This window comes from Triturus cristatus, chromosome 1_1 (assembly GCF_964204655.1).
Source record: "Triturus cristatus chromosome 1_1, aTriCri1.1, whole genome shotgun sequence".
Lineage (NCBI taxonomy): Eukaryota > Metazoa > Chordata > Amphibia > Caudata > Salamandridae > Triturus > Triturus cristatus.
In genome coordinates this window covers 360,523,523-360,547,427 of record NC_140579.1, presented here as the reverse complement: position 1 = coordinate 360,547,427, position 23,905 = coordinate 360,523,523, and the positions used below count along the sequence as shown (strand labels likewise).

The window sequence follows — 23,905 nt, the reverse complement described above, 5'->3', positions numbered from 1 at the left end:
GTGCTTCCTTAACCGTACGGCATACTTCAATAACGCTACATGTTGTTACACAATCATAATTTATGTTAGTCGCAGGAGTTTATTAATTACATAAGTTTCATTTTTCACAAATGAAATTGCCATTTTCCTAATTAGCTCTAATGTATTGAATATCCTCGGATACAGAACTGGTGAAGAGAAAATTCACGGTGACCACGAGGGTCGTGTGATGCGGTCCCTGAGCACCCCCACGGATTTAACACTGCAGGCTGGACACGGAAGCAGGCACCGACTGAGGGACAGCAAGCTGGAGCCTGAGGCGTGATCGCAGCACCGACCGGGCGGCTCCCGCCCCCTGCCCGCCCTCATAGGCTTTCACCTTCTGCTGGGGGCAGCCCCTTGCTTCGTGTTCACTTTTAACTCTCTAGATGCATTTTTGCTGCTTTCCTTTTACCGACAGTCTCCTGGCTCCATTCCTTCCAGCTGCTCGCGCTGACAGACAGACAGACGGACAGGAGGGTTATGCCTGCCGGTGAGTCCTGCATACCGCCCGGCTCCTGTTGGGGTGAAGCGGCTGTAACCGCCGGGAGGCAATGGGTGTTGGCTGCGCCGATGGCACTTACTCACCGGCTTCTTCCTTGTTGCAGTCACATGTCACCCCCAAGCAGGAGCGTTCGGTTAATCTCCTACCGCTCTGAGAGAGGGCTAGGGCAGTAGGGGCTCTCTACAGCCCTGATACTGGGCAGTACTGGTGCTGAAGCACCTGCCCTTGGATAGGTGTCACTGCGGCAGTTGACTAGGTGTTCTAGCTTAAAAAGAAGAGGTGTACGGAAATAGAAACAAGGTGCGTGCCTCGCTCTGAAAGGAAAAATGACGAGGAGAGGAGGAGGCAGCAGGGGGAGGGGAGAGAGGAGGGGGCCTGCGCCTGTTTCCCTTGAGGGAGCGAGCAGGAACCATCTGTTAATTACAAACAGATGGTTTCAAAGCCCGCTCCCACAAGGGAATCGCCAAACGTGCACGCATTGCCATTGAAAGCAATGCACACGTGCACGTTTTTGCCTGACAAATGGAATCGATTCCTAAAGGTCTCCTCCTAAGCAGCGCATGCGCGCTGCGTATGCGAGACCTAATGAAAAATTAAACCACAATTCAATTAGGCCTATTACTTTTGTAGCAAAGTTTGTAGGAACCAACAGACCAATTATTTTAGCTGAACCCACTTCAGCCGAAGTGAGTATAATTTATTTTGCATAGACAGTGTTTCCAGTAAAGAGGAGACATAAAATATTTCAATTGTGTATCTACACTATATACATTTCTACAATTTGGCGTGACTTTGTGACCCCAGTGAAGTGACCATAACCAAAAGGTGCAGTAAACGTAGTGCTATACAAGAATGGTGACAATGGTTATTGGTAATTAAACAAGGAGAGCCCTTTCGGGGTAAAGTAGATTAAATATTTCATAAACAAATTAGAATTTGCAGGGGCTCTCCCTCTTTGAGTTCTTGACGACGTTTCGACCCTCTCGAGATACGGGGTCTCTTCAGGACGGGAATTCTGGAGACTGGAGGTTGGACATAATATTAATGACAGTGGAGAAATAATAATGTGGGAATTAAACTATGTGGGCCTGTAGGTAAGGACATGCATAGCTTACCTAGCAGCACTGTTAAGGTGCTTGAAGTGCAGGTTTCTTCCTAATATATGGGTATTTCTCAGTTAGGTATATGGATCCTATCAATGACATGGGTAAGAATGATTATCAGCACCAGGGAAGGTGATTGAATTGGCGTAAGTGATCCGTGCTAGTGGAACGCTTACCCTGATGGAATTGGTTGTATTCACAGTAACACAAGGTTACTGTAGGTCCAATCGGTAAAACAATCGTTTAAACAGTATACCATGATTATTGGTGGGTATTACCCTCACCTACAGGTCTAGCGTAGATATCAGCTCAAAGGTCCTACTCATCGATGTAAGAAATGGTGAATGAATAATTAAATTACTCTTGATATTACTTCGCGAGTCTAAATGAAACCAGGAGATTCTTGATTTAGACTTTAAACAGTTACAATTACATGTAATTTTTCATTAGAGAAAAAGGGTCAATGACCCTACTCACCAATTAGTATCGCGGTGAGCAAGTAATTTAATTACTGCTTGGCAGCGCGCATGTATTCTGTAAGTGACAATACAGTCACAATTAGTACAGTACTTTAATAAGTAAAGGGAGCAGTGTGGGGAGCATTTATAGGTAAAGGGAGCAGTGTGGGGAGCATTAATAGGTAAAGGGAGCAGTGTGGTTAAGCAACGGGATAAGGCTTACCTGCTTAATAAAGCAGCAATCCACTCTCACTGGTGCTCAATGGAAAAGACGCGATCGGCTGGTAGGATAAAATACCGGCCGCCAAAACGCGTGCCTGCTGCACCGCAAGAAATAGTATATCAACTGGACACTTTTCATGGTACATTTATATTCATGTGCCCAGCTGATCTATTATTCCCAAAGATACTCTCATTCTCCCGGGACAAGAAATGCCTAACTGATATCCATTCCGTAATAGCTGCTTCCTTGGAAGCGGTTCAGAGTCACCCATTCGGGCGACAGGACAGTGCATGCGCTGCTTGGCCATGGTGCACGCATGCGTATCGGCGGACGGTATTTTATCCCGCTAGTCGATCGCGTCTTTTCATTGAGAAAATATCTGGTGCAAGAGAGATCACAGTTGACGAGGTTTGGTGTGGGGGGACAGTAAAACGCCCTCCGGGTTTTTTTCTGGTTGGCGGTGTCTTGGGGGGTGCAGAGTCACATGAAGGTGAGTTTCAATGGAGGGTGTTTGGTAGGAAAATGAAGGAGAGGCTGGATATAGCTCAGTTAGTGAAAGAGGGAGGTATGACGGTAAGAGGGCTTGGGAATGAAAGTTGGCATGAGATGTGAGTTGTTACGGGAGGTGTGCCAGTGTCGTATTTACAAAGTTTGATGTTATTGTTTAACTGTTTATTAAAGTTCATATTAAGTGTTTGCAACTGTGTCCTAATAAATGGAATCATGTACATGGAGTGTTTTTATTGCACGATGATGGCCCTTGGGGAAATTCAGTCACAGACTAGTCTTCACCTGGGGTGCTTCGTGCGGAAACAGGACGTGGGTGGGATAGGTTGTGGTGCAGTTCGGATGACTAAATTTCCCCTTGCTTCCACAGACAGAATGATTTCTCAGTCACACGCACATACACACATCCTACGCTGGTGGGGCCCATAACACCAACATTCCTTCTCTCAAACTATCTGTGCCTACAAAGGGATATCAAATCCTAACCACAACTGTTCTTTTTGATAGAGGAAACCACTTCTCCTGAATCACACTAACAATTCCTCCATCAAGAGGTCGATCAAATCATTTAGTTGTTATTTAGTTCAATGATACTTTTACTCTCAAATTAATCAATAAACATTTCAATGGAAATAATCACCCGACACAGTAATTCAAATAATGATTTTCTTTATCTAATTTATATGTAGGTTAAATCCTAATAATGCAATATCATCTTTTGTCATATTTACCTATTCTGGCTAATTGTCGTTTTCTAAGTCAGAACTGGTCCTCAGTAAATTTATCAGAGTTATAAAGTCTCCGTCCTCTCCGTCAGCATAAAGATCTCTGATCATCGATTCTCCGTCAATAGCTTCTGGATGAATTGGTGTCTAGTGTTAGCCTATTCCCTCTCTAGTCTACTAATATTTATACTAAAATTTACATATTAAAGTTACATTTTCTCATTTCCCAGGCCAACGATTGGCTGAATTCAAATACATTTCAATACATTACGAAACATTTTCAAATTTTCCCATGTGGAAGAAGTCTCAAAGCAAATGTATGGGAAAGACTAATCCGTAGTCCTAAATGTATCAGTTCGTTGGAAACAGGTTGGGTTCGACAGTTCATATTTCCAATAGCAACATTTTCTTCACGTTCAGGGGCATTGGCACCTCGCCCAGGGTAGTCTTCATGGGCATGGTCTGACAGGTCACACAAGGGACACGAACGAAGTCAATGCAGGCGCCTTTCTCCATTGTTCAAATGATGAAGTAATGTACTTTAGTTAGGTTTCAGTCGGCGGCCATCTTTTGGTAGGCCAGAATAGTCAACTTTAAGCAAAGAAACACAAAATCGTAATTAATACATAGAAATGATTAATACAGTGTTATTCCCTTGCTAATACCCTTATGTGTATGCATTTATCTAGCCATATGCAACATTCAAAGCCGTTAATGCTGGTTTATTTAAGCGCAAATCACAATAACATTACTCAAGCAACATTTATCGTTTTAATATGCATACAAACTTAGTTCACTTATTAATTTTGCCATGCAACGCATTCCCACGTTTTTTTCTTTCGGTTAATAAGGTTGGTTTAGTCCTTACACATCAACTATTAGTTATTAAAATTATTCATTAATCGTTTTAATATAAACATATATAAATGGATTGGGTATATAAAAAGAAAATATTTTACCCGCTCCATCAATCCCCCCTTTGGTGATTTTATCACCACAAAACAAAACCCACAAAAAAATCAATTTATTTTCCCCTTTTATGGAAATTCGAAATGTTTTCTTGCTCAATTAAAATTCTGTTTCTTTTTCATCTTCCCTTTTTGTTTTGTCATACATACTCTCCTTCCGTTCTTCTAATTCTATCTAGTTAAAATCTCTCTCTTGTTTCTTTTCCTTCTTTTTGATCATTTCTCGTCTAATTTTCTTTTTATTTCTTCTATGTCTGCAACACATACATCCTAATCTAAGTATTAATAATATGAAAATCACACACGTTAATGGAAATAATATTTTCCCTAATATTGTACTACCTAATTTACCTAAGAAATTTTTAATAGCAGCCATCTTATTACTAATTCTAGTCCAGATACTTTCAACCTCCAGTGGTTTTATTTCATCATGCAGTTCTGTAATATTTTTTATATATACTTTTAGATCTTTACTTTCATCAGGAATGTAAGTGCAACAATGTTGAACTTTCAGCATTCCACAGACTCCACCCTCCTTTGCCAATAAGATATCAAGGGCAAGTCGATTTTGCATAATCATAGCACGTATAGCAATCATTTCAGTATTTACCAAAAGAAATCCTCCAGCGGTGCTTGTTGACAAGCGATCCACTATGGTTGACAATTTCCGAATATTATTTGCATTCAAAGATATTCCCACTGCTGGTATCAAGGCTCCAAAAATATCACCTACAATTTCTAGCCAAGTTTCTCTTCTACTACGCATTAGTAGGTTATGTGATCCACTATTTTCTACTCTATCCATGTGAAAAATCTTTGGAAAGACCAGGCCAACATAACATGTGCCATACCAATGGTCGGGCAACCTGTAATAAGCCTTGTGCCCACAAATATAGTACAGTCCGGGAAAGACGGGATCTTCTCCGCCTCTGAATCCCCATCCAGATGCAATAAAATATGTATCATGACACTCACTTGTCCCTATATAATAATAATCAAATTGGGATCTTTCCCTCATAATGCATAATTTGCCTTTCTGTGGTGAATCTATAGCTATTGTTGGTCTAGCATCACCCTTTGTCTCCTTTTTCCCATCTATTTCCCAAATGTTTTCCCCTTCTTTGTGTCCTTCTGCATTTTTATGTATTTTCAATCTCCTTTCTTCAATCATATCCAAAATTGTTTTCTCTTCTGTCTTCAAACTGCAAGTTAAATTGTTTCTAAAAATATATTCTAAAGTTAGTTCTTTAGTTTCTATAAAAATCTCACCTAGTACATTAGCAGTTTTAGCTGGATTCAATTCATTATTCATGGGCAATTGTCCAAGAATGTTATCTATATTAGACAGATTATATTCTAATTTCCCTACTTGATAAAATATACTGGTTAAAACGCTACATGTTATTCCATAAATTGCTGGAAGGTGATGATAAGTCACTCCTTCTGAAACAGAGGCAGGTAATTGCATACATACGTAGCAATCCCTTACATCCATTGTTCTTACATATTCATACAATAATTTTGAAAAAACATTGCTAGAAAAATCAGTTATAGACCTATCCTTGTGCATATGCTCAGTGCTTGTTTTAAATGGAACTACCTTTTGTGAACTCTTCACTATGTTAGTCATATTCTCTGTATGTCCCTCTAATGTATCTAAAGTTACTTTGAAAGAGATCAAAAGAGTGAGTACGCTCCAAAGAAGCATTAATAGTCCTGTACAACAACAACATGCCTTGCACCATCTTCTCATAAAGGTACATCTACTCTTGTTATCATCTATGTTAGCCATCTTGTTAAAATTGACCGTGTCTTTTGACTTAGCCTCTTCTACTCCGCTTCTTGTAGTTTTCCTGCAAGAGCTAGGCCCTTATCAGGTGATCCAAATACTTCAATTTCTTATTCAATCCTTTATATGTTCTACAAGGACCTTCTTGAAATCACTCAGCTTGGCCTCTCATCATTTTTCACTTCCTTCTCATCATCCACATAGAGAATTTCCTGATCTTCCGCTTCTTCTCCGATATCGGATAGGATAACTCTCAGGATTTCCTCTGTTTCTTCTTCCTTCACCACTTTCAGTAAAGTCTCCTCTGGATTTCCTTGACTATCTACCTCTTCTCCTTGTTCAGGCAGTGCCACGTACGTCCATTCAGGTGACTTATACTTCTGGTTTGGTTTTCGCGATCGTTTGTTTCCTTCAGACACTTCTGTCTCTCCCTCTTTTTCTCTGTGATGACTTGTTACTTCATTCACTTGTTCAGCGTTTGAGGGTTTGACTCGTGTCAATCGATATCTCAGTCTCTTTATTTTGTTTGGCCAAAGGCCTCCTTTAGCATTCCTTCTTGTTTTGCTGTCTTTACTGTTTCTTTCCTCGATCCAAGTTCTCTTTCTTAGAATTCGACCTTCTGGTTCACTGTCCTCAGATTCTGTTTCATTTGACTTTTCTTTTTCACCAGTTACTTTTTCCACCTCTTGAGTTGGCCCTACTTCTGTCCCTCCTCGGGTCTCCGACACGCAATCTTTCTATATGCTGATTGTCCCTTCACCTAACTCAGTGTTGGTTGTCCCTACACCTCCTCGGGGGTCTTCCGCAGCAATCTGTCCCTCTCTCTCTATTTCTGTCCCTTCATCTCCTTCAAGAATTTTCTCTGGTGGAACTTCTTCTACTCTTTCATCTGGTGTAAACGTTACTTCTGATTGGACATTCTTTTCTTTTCTCTTCTTCTTTCTGTGCTCGCCACTGGCGTTTTGCTCGTCTCCAGAATCTGAACCATCTGAAATCTGTAATCTCTTCCTCAGAATTTCTTCTCTTGGAGTCTGAACTAGTCTTGGCTCCTTCTCCCCCCTTTCAGGATTTTCTTTTGATTTTGCATTCTCATCGCCTGAATCATCACTTGATCCTGAATCATCGAAATATTCTTTTCCAATGCTATCTGCTGGATTTGGAACTCTCAAAGTGTGACTTGCATGTGTCCAATTTTTCAGACCAGCACACTTCACAGCAGTTGTTGTAGTCAAGATAACTTGCCTTGGTCTTCCCCACCTTGGAACCAAGCAATTCCTTCTTCTGTGGACTTTTATTCTCACCCAGTCACCTGGGCTTAGGTCATGGGCTGGTTTTCTCTCAAGGGTGGTGGCGTCCGCTCCAACCTGGTGAAACACAGAATGGACTGCGTCAGCCAGGCCTTTACAGTAATCCAAAATCATGTCATCAGTTATTGTCATCAACTTGTTGACTGGAACAAATACGTGTCTCATGGCTCGTCCCATGATAATTTCGTGGGGACTCAAACCTGTAGTTCTGTCTGGAGTAGATCTAATTTTCATCAAGACTAGAGGCAAGACATCAGGCCATTTCATTCCTGTGGCTAAACACATTTTCCCTATTCTGTTTTTGATCGTACCATTTATTTGCTCAACCACACCAGAAGCCTCTGGTCGATAGGCACAATGTAGTTTTTGTTGTACACCCAATGCTGCACAAATCAATGCCATGATCTCATTGTAAAAGTGTCTTCCTCTGTCTGATTCTATGGTTATTGGGAACCCGTATCTTGGGATGAATTCCCTCAACAAGAGCTTGGCAACTGTGATTCCATCATTTCTTCTTGTTGGGTATGCCTCCACCCACCTGGAGAATAGACAAACTACCACAAGAACATACCTCAACTTGTTATAAGGGGGCATTTCAATGAAATCTATTTGCATTCTGGTGAAGGGTCCTCCCTCTCGGCCTATTGTGCCTAGGCTCACCACTGTTTTCCTTCCAGGATTGTACTGCTGACATATCAGGCATCTTTGACAGAGACTCTCTGCTATCAACCTGAATTTTGCATTGTACCAGGTCTGCTTAAAAGCCCTTATCATAGCATCTCTCCCCAGATGTCCTTGGCCATGAAACATCCGTGCCATGGTTGACATCATGCTATCAGGCATTACTGGTCTTCCATCCCGATAGACCCACACATGATCTTTCTCCCTTGGTGCACAACCTGCTTTTACCCATTGCTTCATTTCTTCATCTCATGCTTCATCCTGTAACTGCCTCACTTCTTCCCATGTTCCCACAACGTTAGTAAACATTATGGAGCAAGAAAATATCTCCTTTTCCATTGCCCTATTGATTGAATACTGATTTTGGGCACAGTACTGAGCCATGTCATTGGCGTATCGGTTCCCAGTAGTGATATAATCACTACCTTGACTATGAGCAGCACATTTTACCACTGACAGTTCTTCTGGCAACTGTATTGCTTCAAGCAATTTTCCCACCACTTCTGCATTCTTTATAGGAGTTCCACTTGAGGTCAGGAAACCTCTCTGCAGCCAAAGTTGGCCAAAATCGTGGACAACTCCAAAGCCGTACTGGCTGTCTGTTATCACAGTCACTCTCACATTCTTCCCAATTTTGCATGCCCTTGTCAATGCCACTAGTTCTGCTACTTGAGCGGATTTAACTCCTTTCAAGTGTGATGCTTCTATGACTGCAGCAACTGTGCATATAGCATAGGCCGCACTCAACAATCCTTCGTCTGTTCTCAAGCACGACCCATCCACAAACAACACATAATCACTTTCTGGCAATGGTAAATCTTTTATGTCTGGTCGAGGTTTTGTGCAAAAATCAAGCACATCCAAGCAATCATGATCAACATCATCTCTTACCTCCACTCTCTCTGCATCAGGCAAAAGTGTAGCTGGATTCACATTCACACATCTTTCCAGACTCACATTGGTTGCACCTAGAATGACCTTCTCATACTTAGTCAGCCGACTATGTGACATGAACTGTGTTCGGCTCCTTGTTAAAAGGATTACCACATTATGAGGTAAGAACACTCTTACTGGATACCCCATCACAATACCCTCACTCTGCTCTAGGCTTCAGCATGTAGCAGCTACTGCTTTCAGGCATCCTGGCAGACCTACCGCCACTGGATCTAATATTGACGAAAAATATGCAACTGGTCTCCTTTGTCTTCCATGTTTCTGTATTAACACTGAGAGTGCACATCCATTTCTCTCACTGCAGTATAATTCAAATTCTTTCTCATAGTCTGGCATTCCCAAAGCTGGGGCTTCACATAGACTGTTCTTTAACTGTCTAAATGCTGCCAATTATTCTTTGTTCAGTTCAAGGGGGTCTTTAACCTCACTTTTCGTCAATTTTACCAATGGTTTGGCAATCAGGGAAAAGTTACTTATCCACTGACGACAGTAACCAACCATCCCTAGGAACATTCTCACCTCTCTTTGGGTCATTGGGGCTCTCATTCCTCTAATAATTCTGATCCTGTCTATGGTTACTTTTCTCAGCCCTTTTTCAGTGGTATGACCCAAATATTGTACTTCTTTTTTACAGTATTGCAATTTTGTCGGAGATACCTTTAGTCCTCCATTTGCCAAATGATTCAGCAAAGCTATTGTGTCCGTTTCACAAGCTTCGCGTGTTTTTGACGCCACCAATAGGTCGTCAATATTTTGAACCAAAACTGAATTTTCAGGCATGGTAAGACTTTCCAGAGATTTCTTTAGCAACTGATTGAAAATGGAGGGGCTCTCTGTGTACCCCTGGGGGATTCGGCACCATGCCAAAATACGCTCTCCAAACCGAAATGCAAAAATCGGCTGGCTGTCATGATGCAACAGAATGGAAAAGAAAGCATGACACAAATCAATTACTGTGTACCATTCTGCATCATGGGGAATCTGATACAAAATCACTGATGGATTTGGAACAATGGGACAACATGACACAACGATTTTGTTAATCCTTCTCAAATCTTGCACAATCCTGAACTTCCCATTGGGCTTTTCAGTCCCATTATAGGTGAGTTACATGGACTGCTCATTATTTCTCTCAACACTCCTTGTTGAATCATTTTCTCAATTAAAGGTGTCACCCCTTCAATTATTTCCGGTGTCAGTCTATATTGGGGAATGTTTGGATAAACTACTCCTTCTTTTAGTGTAATCTTTACTGGATCTATATTTCTCATAAGGCCTACATCTTCTCCAGTAAAATCCCAGACTCCTGCCTTCACTGACTGCTTCAATTCTTTGGGTAATTCATCTGGGTTAAATACTGCATAAGTTCCTGTAATTCCATTTTCTTGATTAGCTATTGTCATCTTGTACAGTACATCCTCATCTGGTGTCTCAAATGCTATTCCGTCTGGAGTACAGAATATGGTGCAATTCATTTTGCACAGAAGGTCCCTTCCTAACAGATTCACAGGACTAGTATCGCACACCACGAACCGGTGCATGTCTGTGGATTTCCCTATTTTAACCTTTACCAGTTCGGTAAGGTAGGTCCTAATCTGGGTGTTTGACACACCAACTACTTGGATTGTTTCATCCGAAAGAGGAAGATTTTTCACATCTGCTGATCTGACAGTAGATCGCGTAGCTCCAGTGTCTACTAGAAAAGTAATGTTTTCATCATTAACTTTCCCATCCACAAATGGTCCTGTCTGATCTATTTCTAGAGTTGCGCCAAGTACGCACCCTTCTTCCTCTCTTCGGCACCGTCAATAAGTCTCCTCTGACTCACTCTCGTCATTTCGCAGCCAATATTGTGACACAGCGCTCGCGCGTTGCGGTTTGTTTACCTGTTCTTCATTGTAGAATCCGACTTCTTTGCTATATCTTTGGATGTTCCTGCTTTGCGGTAATGGCGGTTTTGGCACCTGATTCTGTGGATTAACAGCCTTCTGCTGTTGCAGCGGTGGGCCACTCACCTCACACTGCACCTGTGGATTCAATGATGGATTTTCATTATTAGTACTTGGTGGATATTTACACTCGGATTTCCAATGCCCTAACCTTCCGCAATTGTGGCACGGAAACTTCTTTTTAGCTTCTTCTATATTACCCTTTCCTTTTCCTGGGCCAAATCTCGGTTTAATGCCTGGGTTATTAGCTTGTTCAACCAGCTGAGCTTCCTGTCTATCTGCGACTTTCACTTGAGCCCACATTGCCTTTTCTTTTAGTTTTCGCTGTTTTGCCTCAATCTCATCACTAAAGTATTTAGCATGCCTTAGGATCTCATCTATTTTCTTGCTTTGCCAGTCCACGGTATGCTGCTTAATCATTTCCCCAATTTCTGGACGCAAACCATACACAAATCTGTACACAAAATGACTTAGGTCCTTTTCTCCCAAATTGTCATCTTCACTGAACTGTTTGAAAGCTAATATTAGCCTTTCATAGTAAGCGTGAACTGATTCTTTCCCTTCTTGATGTGTTCGATCTATTTTAACCCAGTCTGTCTCTTTGGGAGGCACTTTGTTTTTCAAAAACACCATAACTTGTTCATATTTCTTCATTACCTCAGGGTCTGGTGCTCCTGTTTTGGGATCTCTCGGGTATTCTTTAGTTGGCCAATCTATGACTATCTTGCATTCTGCCCATAAGTCTGCTGGCACTATTGAAACAAATAGGCTATTCAGATCAATCCACAACACTTTTGACAACTTAACAAATCTGTCTACCTGTCTGTACCACTCGACCGGCTTTTCTCGTAATCGAGGGAAGTCATTTGTAAATGACAAAATGTCCTGTCTTGTCTATGGGACATGCACGTATCCCCCTCCTGGAATCTCTCTCATGGGGAATTCTGTCACTACCTTTTCCTTTTCTCTCACAGGAAATGCTGGAAAAGTTCTGTCTGAGGTATCATCCCGCTTCCTATACCACCTGCTTTTCCATTTGTCCACATCTCCCCATTTCCTCAACACTGTGATTATGTCCCTAATCTGCCCTATTCGTCCTGCAGTGTTCAGATTCTCAATATCCTTTTCTGTGAAATCCACTCGGTAAGGCTTCTGTAAAGCTTTTACCTTGTCCATGTCAATTCCCATTTCACTTGCTATTTCTGCTAGTCTGTCATGTAAATTCTTTGCTTTCCAAGTGATGCTTTTACATAAAAACAACAATTCCTCATCTTTGTAATTTTTCAGCTTTTCTGTGGGGATGGTCCTTACTATTAATTCTTCTAACACCATCCGTAATTTTGCCACATCAATGGTATGGGATTCTTTCTCTTTACCTTGCAAGCCCTTCAGCCATTCGCTCAATTCGTCTGTAGTTATACCCACTGATTTTTCTACATTCCCTGGTTCCGTCAGTCTTTTTGGTTCTAATATTGGTCCCCCTACCATTCTGCTTCTCTCTACAGTATCAGGATTATAAAATGGGTTATTTGACACATGTAGTTCACCTTCACTCATGGTGTGTCTCCAAGGATTCTCTTTTGCTCTCATCAGGGGCTGTTCCGCCTGTCTATTGTTCACATACGGAACGGTTAGACCATGCTCACTTTCTTTCTGCTTCTCAAAAATGGGCATAACTGGACCTATGGTCACAGGGACTGTAACTGCTTCTAGAATTTTAGTCAATTCTCTTATTTTCTCTGTCAGTTCTAACGTGGTTTTTGCTAGTTCCCTCGAATTTTCACTCTCTACTTTATTTTCCATCTCTCGTTCCCTAAGAGAATTCCTTCTCTTTACCTCTGGAGTCGTAACTTCTGTTTTAATGATTCGCAGAGTTTCCCTCACTGGTGTACCTGCGGTTGGCGTTTCTGATTCCTGCCTGTATGGAGGTGGACTTTTGTAAAACATGTCATCTAGTACATCATCTTCTATTTCATTTGCTCCGTACCTTCTGGGTTCTACATTATGTTTCTTCTCTATGCATTTCCTTCCCTCACTTTCCCCTGCAGTTCTTAGGGGAAACAGTCCTTTAGTCATACTTGCGCCTCGCCACCTTCTCATTCGATCACAATGAGTTTCACGATCGTTCGGCCGTCCGAATATATATCTATAGCTACTGCCATTTCTCTGTTTTTCTCGCTCATGCATCTCGTCTTCCCACTCTGTCAACGCCTCAAACTGTGTAGGCCTAGGTCGCGGATCTAAGCTCATCATCATCTCCCATAAGTTCCTTAAAATTGCCAAATTAAAGGAACCATTTTCTGGAAACGCTAAAACTCTGTCTTCCTTTGTATATTTTGCCCAATTATCTAACCAGATGCAAGTATGGTACCCATATTTCGCAACCATGAAGGATGCGGGTGTTTTCGCTGGAGGAAGTAACTGTCCTTCCCTAGTCACTATCTCTTTGTCTTTCACAAACCGTCCTTTTATTTTACTAAACAAGGATTTCTTCTTTTTCTTAGGTGAATGATAATACATCTTCCTTTCTCACGTCAACCCTTTAGTCTTGTCTTCGACTGTACGATGTTTAGTCCAATAGCAACGCGACCCTTACTCACGCACCAATCCTGGCGCGTCTACGTCACTGTCACAATCTCCAATCCCTGCGCGACTCACACTAACGTACCAATCCTGAAGCCTCTACGTCACTGTCACAATCTCCAATCCTAGCGCGGGTTTACACTGACGCACCAATCCAGAGCGTTTTACCCCTCTAACTAGCCGTCCAATCCCAGCGCGGTCATCCTGACGTCAGCAGTCGCTGCAGCAGCTCCTGCTCCTGACTCCTGTCTCCAGTCTACCCCTCCTTTACAAAACTACTCGGTAGACTTTGTTTCAATTTTACAATACTTGTTAGTTACAACATACAAACATCTCCATTGTCTGCTTCGCTAACCACAGAATAGCAAAAGACCTTTCCCACGAGAATCCTGTTTTCTCCGAGAGCAGCGCTTACTTCTGCCCTACTACAGAATCGTTACGTCCGTTGGCAAAGTAGCACATCCCTCTACTTCACCCTTCTACCAAGCATCTATTAACTGTTTTCTCCAGAATTAAGACACATAGTTGGAAACGCAATGCTCCTGAGAAATAAATACAGAGTTTCGCAATTAACCCGAATGCTATTTCATTCACGCACTTTCACACAAGAAAATATAGTTCATTCACACAGAATCCTGTCTTTTCCGAGAACAGCGAACAGTCTGTCCTACTACAGAATTATAACATACGTTAACAAAGCAGCGCTTACCTCTACTTTGTCCTTCTAACAAGCTCAGAGAACACCTGCTACCTTTTCAGTGATAAGCGTTATCGGTATGCCAATTGGTTTCCTGGTACCTACGACCAAAATTTCACAGGTAACCCTTTGCTATCATTCACACCTTTCTCACAAAGAAAATATCACTAATGGTAACACTGGGCGATGCTACCGAATCGAACCCAGACAATGCGTCGTGCAACTTCAATTGTCACACGTTTCTCCCGTGTACCTATGGGCAGCCACAATCCCGTCTTTCCTGAGAGCAGCACTTACCTCTGCTCTACTACGGAATTGTTATCAATTCCCGACTTCCTACCTCCCAGAAGCCATACAGACAACATAAAACTCAATATGACTTCAACATATAGTGTTAGTACATATATCAATACCAATCAATAATCGCTAAGCTATATACATGCCAAAATCATTCAACCAAAACAATAAAAACCATCTCTAGCTACCAGAAATACTGGTGCAGTTCGGATTACTAAATTTCCCCTTGCTTCCACAGACAGAATGATTTCTCAGTCACACGCACATACAAACATCATACGCTGGTGGGGCCCATAACACCAACATTCATTCTCTCAAACTATCCGTGCCTACAAAGGGATATCAAATCCTAACCACAACTGTTCTTTTTGATAGAGGAAACCACTTTTCCTGAATCACCCTAACAATTCCTCCATCAAGAGGTCGATCAAATCATTTAGTTGTTATTTAGTTCAATGATACTTTTACTCTCAAATTAATCAATAAACATTTCAATGGAAATAATCACCCGACACAGTAATTCAAATAATGATTTTCTTTATCTAATTTATATGTAGGTTAAATCCTAATAATGCAATATCATCTTTTGTCATATTTACCTATTCTGGCTAATTGTCGTTTTCTAAGTCAGAACTGGTCCTCAGTAAATTTATCAGAGTTATAAAGTCTCCGTCCTCTCCGTCAGCATAAAGATCTCTGATCATCGATTCTCCGTCAATAGCTTCTGGATGAAGTGGCGTCTAGCGTTAGCCTATTCCCTCTCTAGTCTACTAATATTTATACTAAAATTTACATATTAAAGTTACATTTTCTCATTTTCCAGGCCAACGATTGGCTGAATTCAAATACATTTCAATACATTAGGAAACATTTTCAAATTTTCCCATGTGGAAGAAGTCTCAAAGCAAATGTATGGGAAAGACTAATCCGTAGTCCTAAATGTATCAGTTCGTTGGAAACAGGTTGGGTTCGACAGTTCATATTTCCAATAGCAACATTTTCCTTACGTTCAGGGGCATTGGCACCTCGCCCAGGGTAGTCTTCATGGGCATGGTCTGACAGGTCACACAAGGGACACGAACGAAGTCAATGCCGGCGCCTTTCTCCATTGTTCAAATGATGAAGTAATGTACTTTAGGTAGGTTTCAGTCGGCGGCCATCTTTTGGTAGGCCAGAATAGTCAACTTTAAGCAAAGAAACACAAAATCGTAATTAATACATAGAAATTATTAATACAGTATTATTCCCTTGCTAATACCCTTATGTGTATGCATTTATCTAGCCATATGCAACATTCAAAGCCGTTAATGCTGGTTTATTTAAGCGCAAATCACAATAACATTACTCAAGCAACATTTATCGTTTTAATATGCATACAAACTTAGTTCACTTATTAATTTTGCCATGCAACGCATTCCCACGTGTGTTCTTTCGGTTAATAAGGTTGGTTTAGTCCTTACACATCAACTATTAGTTATTAAAATTATTCATTAATCGTTTTAATATAAACATATATAAATGGATTGGGTATATAAAAAGAAAATATTTTACCCGCTCCATCAGTTGCCTTGGGGGAGTGGGCTGGCTAGGATATAAAAGAGCCAGGAAGGGCATGGTTGGCCTCTTCCTGACTTCTAGCACCGCTGGGAGATTATGGGTAAAAAAGAAAAATGTTGTGTACATGAATATGGCATGGTGTGGGGAAGGTATTACAGCTTTGTTGCCACTATAGGACAAGTTGCAGGACATAGGCGGTATCTTGGGGAGTGGAGAGTCACAGGCAGTCGTATCCACCCCCTCTGGGGGAGAACAGAGCACAGGTGACAAAAGGCGGTGTGTGGGACTTTGTCGAGGAAGAAAAGAGTTTCCGCGTAGGGTGATTGATAGGAAAATAAAGGAGAGTCTGGATAGATGGGAGGAGCTCAGTGAGTGGAAGAGGGAAGGATGAAACAAGGTATGAGTGCTTGGGAATGAAAGTTGGCACACTGGCATAACGAAACTTGAGAGGGCCCCCCCCCTGCAAGGTACGTGGAGGGGCCCCCGATGGACTCAATCTGGAGCTCTCCAGCCAGAGTACTGGGCTTAGGGGGCCCCCCACACCACGAGGGCTGTGGGGGCCTGTGTCACGCCACTGAGTTGGCATGAGTGTGGTTATGGGCGGTGTGGCAGCGACGTATTTACAAAGTTTGATGTTATTGTTTAAATGTTTATTAAAGTTCAAATTAAGTGTTTGCAACTGTGTCCTAATAAATGGCCTTTAATTCTAAGGCAAAAACAACAATTGATGGACAGAATGCAGAACAATGTCATACATTCACCCCAGTACAGAGATCTGGGCCTAAATCCATCGTTTTTTTGCTCACCATGCCATTCCAGTTTGAACCCAGCCATATGCAAATCAGTCTTGACCCTGTGCCCCATGGGAACAGTCCAGCCCGAACTGCCAAGCCAGGTCCTCCCTGGACTGGAAACAAGCATCCTAGGACCGGTTTCGGGCTAAATCAAAGACAAGGATTGTTTTTATTGCACGATAGAAAGCTTCGGATCTGAAGGCTTTAGTCGTAGGGTCCTGTTTGACATGTTATGATGCAGCCTCTCTCTAAGGGCAGTGCTAACACCCCCACCACACCCATCCAACACAGGTGTCAGGTAACCTGGTCAATAAAAGGGCCCAGGTGCTTGTGGCTGTGAGAAGTTGGCCTGGCATATGCTGGTCACTAGTTATAGTGGCCACCTTGCACCAGTCCAATTCGACTCTTGGTAGATAGGTTTAAAGACAACCTTTTAAAGAAAGCTATCCCAGTGGTAGCTGTGGAGAGCAGCCTTCAGGCTAAGTCTCTGAGGAATGTAAAGCAGCTTGTTTTACCTTATAATCTCTTGAATTTCCAAATGAAAAGACACCACACAGGTATATATAACAAATATATATATGTATTTATTTCTAAATATACTCTACTAATCTCTTTATGAGATTAGAGCCATGTAAACATTCAAAAGATCAACAGTTCTCAATAAATTAAGCACAAATATGGCTGTAGCCCTAGGGGCGTACCAGACCATATACTAAAATAATGGGTTAACAAACTCGACTTGCAAAATGAAGAGGCCTAGGGCCTGGGAATCACTGGGGCTTCACTACTGCAGTGTTAGCAGGTAAGTAATCAGCCCACAGGAGACGCGTGCAGTGTCTAAACACACACGCGGGTTTTCAATGCGTTTCAATGGCAAATGTCGCGGTTTGTATTTTACAGTTCTAGGGCACTTCGCAAAAGTCAACAGGCAAGCAACTTACAGGGTAAGTATTTCGAGAGCCAACACACACTTGGGCACCGGAGTGCACGAGTTACCTCACCCGGGAAGCCGGGTGCATAGGTGTCCTTTGGTGTCGGGTCGCGATGCTGTTTCCAATGGAGATCACTGGATACTTGCCGCTTGTGACGACTGGAGAGGTGTCCGTTCGAATCCGACGATAGATTGGAGTTGCAGAAGACCTAGAAATTGAGGGGACAGAGTTCAGAGTCACTTGCCAGTGACCGGTGGCCAGCAAGATGGATGACCACAGCTGTTGCATCTCTTCAGGTCGGTGATGGTGTTTTGTCTCTTCGCTCACGAGGTCCAGGAAGGCTCGACGATGACCAGCAGCTGGGTTCGGGAGGTCCCATGACGTCTGCAGCTGTCGACGGTGTCGGCACCCGGATTGGAGCCAACAAGCCTTGGCAGCCGCAAGTCTTGTGTGGAGTGAAGATTGGCAATGGTGCAGACCAGCAAGGTCTGATGGACTTACCCAGCGAGGGTAAGTGAGGGCAGGTCCAGAGCAATCAGGCGAGCCCTTGAAATTGATGTGGAGGTCTTCAGGTGAGTTACTAGCCAATGGGCAACCAACCGCAAAGACGCCTTTGCAGGAAAAGTTTAACAACAGCCCACGGTCACTCGGGACGGGGTAGGCCGCTGAAATTCGGTACTAGACCTGCTAGGGACTTGGACAACAAGTGGTCCAAAGCACAACTTCGTTGGACGTAGTTTAGGGCTTGCACTCGAAATCAGTGCACGGTTCCCTGGTATTGCTGTTCCTCGTCACTCGTGGGGTCCAGATGCCACAGCTTCGCTGGGGACTCAAAATGGCCGTCGAGAGGTCAGGAAATCCGCTTCAGGGGACGCAGGGACTTCGGGCTCCGGCAGGAGCGGTAAAGTTTGCAACCGTTGTAGAGAGTTTTGGTGCCTGCCAAGCAGGGGAGTCACTCCTTGACTCCAAGGGAGATTCTTCAGTCTTCCAGAGATAGTGGAACGTCGAAGGGCCAGGATTCTTCTTAGTTGAGCGTCATCCAGGTGTAATCTAAATTGCATTGGCAATGTGTAGTATCTTATAGTGAAAAGATGGGAGGGACTAGCTCTATGACCACTCCTCTAGGAGGGTCAGGGTAGTGGGTGGTTACACCCACTTCCCTTTGTCCAGTTTCACGCCAGAGCAGGGGCAGGTAGCCCCTGAACCGGTTTGAGCTGGCATATGCACAGAGGAGCCTACTGCTCCCCCAGTGCAGGACTTCAAAGCACTCTAAGAGTGCACCCACCCAGCTCCAATACACTAAATCCTGTCTGGGAGGTGGTGACACCTCCCTGTGACAGGAAACCCTTTGTTGGGCTCCCTCCACTGCGAGTTTCGGTCAGCAGCAGGAGGGCAGCCCGGTGTCTGTGCTGGTGGCATCCATTTTGTGATGCCAGGGCTCTGAAAGATTTCTACCGTGTAGTACAGTAGGTACATGTCGTCCCCTCTAGAAGGGTGGAATCCTACTCCCACACCAGTTACTGGTGTGGGGGTAGGATTCCAAGTTGTTTGACACCAAACACGACATGTTTTGATGCAGTCATTCCAAAGTTAGCATTTACCGCGAGGTTATAATGCACTTAAGAGTATATGGTTTAACCGCATCCACAAACAGTAGCAGAGAATAGACTCTGCCAGCTGCAGAGGGGTCCTGCTCAGGATGAAGCACCCCCTCACATAGTAAACCATGCACCCTGCCCTTGGGATTGATAGGGCCTACCATAGGGGTGACTGATAGGTTTATATGTGTGTGTATGGTGAGATATAGGAACCTATACCTCTGTGAGGAGTGCTAACACTACCTCACACAGGCTGCAGTAGCAGGCCTGTGGTGTCAGATTGTGAGTGCTTCCCAGGGGTGGCATAATACATGCTGCAGCCCCTGGTAGGCCTGTGAAGTACCAATGCCCTAGGTACCTAAGGTACCATATACTAGGGGCTCATAAGGCACCACAGTATCCAATCACTAGTGCATCTAATATGCACACCAATCATTTAAGGGAGTAAGCAGATAGGCTGGGGTCCTGGATAGCAGGATCCCAGCCAGACTAGTCAAAAACCATTCAAACACCAGGAAAAAAGTGGGGGCAACCACATAGTCAGATTCCACCTTCCTACAGTGGCCCAGTTCAATAACCACTTAGTAAGAATGTGGGCCTAGGTCACATGACTTTACAGTCTGCATTCATGCAGATTTTGTGTTCCTTACCTTCCATCGTAACCCCTTCAACATTAGCAGCGAGCCTCATCAGTATTGCCATAACCTCAGTATATAAGACGAAGAGCAGGAGGGACAAGTGGCACCCCTGTCTCATCCCTCTACTGACCTTAAATGGCGCCATTGATCCTGAGTTACCTTCGGGGTTTTGATAATTATTAAAGACCCAGGTGAGTAAAATGTTGCAAAAGCCCCTCTGTCGTAGTTAAGTATAAGAAAGAGCCAGTTTACTCGGTCGATTGCCTTTTTTGCATCCATGGAAAAAACGACCGCATGTTGTTTAGATTGCACTACTTTATCTACAATGTGCACAACCCTTTTCGTGTTGTCTAAGCAGTTTCGCATTTACCTTTAGATATGCTAATACGAAGGAATGGCAATGAAGCCACTCTAAACCAGCAGGGGAGCAACCCTCAACCAGCAAACCTCCCTAAAGCCTTTACGTTAGCCAGATCAGTTAATGGCCAGTCAGCCCTTGGAACATGGAAACCCTTTTTAATCAGAAGGTTAGACCAAATTTAATGTCTGTAAACAACAGAAAGATGCAACTTTGCAATCAATTTTCCACCACCATGGGAAGACAGCACTTGAGACTACATAGCATTTTACTGTGCTTCCTCCTTAATGATGCACAATGGTGTTCTGGTGGTTATTAACTGTTATCTTTGCCCCTTTTGGTTATGCAAATCTGATGGAATCAAAACTTATGTATGAATGAAAACCGCGTGGGGGACTGTTCTGGTAATATTTCCTTTATGCTCATTTAGTGCAATGAGTCTGTTTTGAAGCTCTCATTTAGCAAGAGATATGGGGGCAAAGTCACAGAGAGAACTTGATTTGCTCAAGGTCACACAATTTGCTCCAGTAGGAGAACCAAGATTGTAAAGCATGAATACTCTTCTCAAGGTATTTAACATTTCCACTATACCACATTTTAGTGAATAGACTGTGTGACTGTGTAACTGTCTTTCCCAGGGAAATATTACATTTGTGCTGGGTTCCAGTTTTTTAAGACACTCTTACTACCAGCTTTTACCATAATTTCAAGTCACTCCAATCTTTCCTAAAGCAAAAACTCAAAAAGGAGTAGAGGAACATATTTAAAAAGTGACTGCCCAAGAGCACATAATTTAATCAGATGTGAAGGCTGGGAGTATTAATTTCGATTTGTGGATATTTCAGTGGTGGACATTCATGAGTGCATTCTCTTTTTGGTTGGTTGATTAACAGTAACAGTGACAGCTCTGTTTGTTTTTATGAGCCCCTCCCCCTTTTCTCACATATCTCTTTGTTTTTGTTTATGTGCTCATATTGTTTTCTTTATATCTAAGTCTCAAAGACGTCTTCTTTTTAATTTAAACAACATCCCCTTTCTTGGAATACTCTTCACCCTCTGTCGTATGGCTTCTACTTTCTCAGTAAAAACTGTGCGTTTGTTGGACAACACAAACGTCAGAAATGTGCAAGACAGATTTTACGCAAACCATCTGGATATGATGGCCTTCGTACTGGTAGCTTACAATGAACCATCTGTACACCAAACTGAACACGGTAACAAATGGAATATGAAACCTCAGAACATGACAACCCTGACACCCTAAGGAAACTGTGGTAACAGACCTAGAGCCTTTATGTTTGGTTACTCATGCATACTCAAAGAGATACACAACATGCAGTTTTAATATTTATTGAAGCCTTGGGATTCTTGAGTAAAATAAGTGTGCTGCAATAATCAATAGAAGGAAACAGAATAACTTAATTAGCATACTGAAAATGGTGAAGAAGATTATATTGTTCAACCATTTTGCTGTTACAGAGAATATATACTTGCACATAAGTACTGTAATATATTGTACTCCTACCTAGCGCTACCTATCCTATGGTGGGTGAATCTGTCAAATCCCTGTGGGGTGATCTAACTGCCCTGATACCTGTGGGTAAATGTTATCAGAAAACCCACCTTGGTGATGTGCTGGGCTTCATCCCTCACATGAGGTGAACAGGAATCAGTTGGGCTGCAATTCCAGCATGTGGTGACCTCTCAGTGCCAGCAAAATATTCCTCTCACTAAACATAGGAGTGATTTTGTTTATATAATAAACATCACCCATGTTGCCATGCCAAAGTACCAGTCAGGCCGCTATTGTTGATTCTTTTGTGATAGCTCTGTCGCCGAGTGGACAATAACAAACAATATTTTGCACAGTGTACATTGTACAGAATGTTCAAGGTATTTGATAATATGCCTACAAAGTGGAAATGTAAGCAAAGCTAATTCAGAGAATATTATCATGCACAGGCACTCAAGCAAATATGTGTCAAATGTCAACGTGTTTAAGAAAAAAAGGCAACTTAAAAACGTGAGCATGTAAAATGATGGTGTTCCTATTCGGGCCTAAAGTATGACCACATAACACCCATTCCTTGGATGTGAGATGACTAAAAACGTACTAAAAATAATGCTTAAAAATATATAGCTACTGAAGAAATTTGGGCTACCCAATACATCCTTAGAGGATTGGGTAACACAAACTAGGTATCAGGTAACGGTGCTTTCAAGAAAGATCTTGTAAACACAATCATGCTTGATTTTTAACAAACAAATTATGAGAGCCCTGATTAGTGGCATCAAATATGTGAATTAATTAAATAAGTTGCAAAAACCACAAAAGGGTATATTAAAAAGAACAAAACAAGCTGGTGTATACTTTTTCTATACAAATTTATGTGAATAAATAATGTAACAAAGGGTACAAAACACAGTTTACATTAACAACAAGCATTTGCAATGAAATAGGTCTCGCATTTGCGAGAGTTTGAGCTTTTGGCATTGTAAATGACAATGCTTTTTATTTACGTGGTGGTTTTTAAAGCATAAATAAAAGGCATTGTCATTTACAATGCAAATAGCATAGACTCTCGCAAATCCAAGACCTATTGCATTGCAGATGCTTGTTGGCAGGTGGGCTGGGGGGGGAGTTGTGCCCCACGGCGCTTGTCACCGTGTCCTGTCCTGCCAGCTCGGGTGAAAGGGGGGGTGAGGTGGTCCTTGGACCCCATGTCCTCCCTCGTTCCAGCTTGCTGAAGGAAAACCGTGACTTCAGCAAGCGGATCTTACCTTTTCTTTCCTCCCCTTCGTTCGTTCCGCTGTGAAATGGATTCAGAAAAGAAAGAAACACTTTTGTTAAAATGTCTTTCTCTGCCATTTTTGTTCCAAACTGCAGCCTCAGGACGGAAGGTGTAAATAACGGAAAAAAACGGCTCTAAATATGGAAAAGTATCTAAATAAAGCAAAATAGTGGCCGCAAATTGACCAGAATGGTTTTACTCACGCGCAAACACATTAGCACCACTTTACAGAGTGAGCCAGTTAAAGCACTACTTTCATTTTCTCCTCTTTCCTGAAACAGCAGGCTTACCTTGCATCTGCCTTCCGTCTTCCAAGTTTGACACATTACGGGGATGCAGCGCCTTTGCCTGAAATGTCGAGGACCAAACTTCTCATTGTCAAACCGTTCGTTGAGCGAGACTATTCTTAACCAGTTACTCAGCTCAGTGGGTTAAAGAGCTAGCGCCAGAGATCTACAATGCAGGTCACAGG

The 23,905-nt window shown here is 42.5% G+C and overlaps 1 long non-coding RNA gene across 1 annotated transcript in view; it reads right to left on the bottom strand.

Annotated features, from left to right (window-relative positions):
• Positions 1 to 4,072: 4,072 nt before the first annotated feature.
• LOC146870211 (uncharacterized) overlaps positions 4,073 to 23,905 on the bottom strand; it is a 116,837-nt gene continuing 97,004 nt past the window's right edge. The window contains exons 2-4 of the long non-coding RNA XR_014959357.1: positions 15,772 to 15,948; positions 11,125 to 11,265; positions 4,073 to 4,130 (exon numbers count right to left, since the gene is read on the bottom strand). This is a non-coding gene — a long non-coding RNA (uncharacterized LOC146870211). The remainder of the gene's footprint in view (positions 4,131 to 11,124; positions 11,266 to 15,771; positions 15,949 to 23,905) is intronic.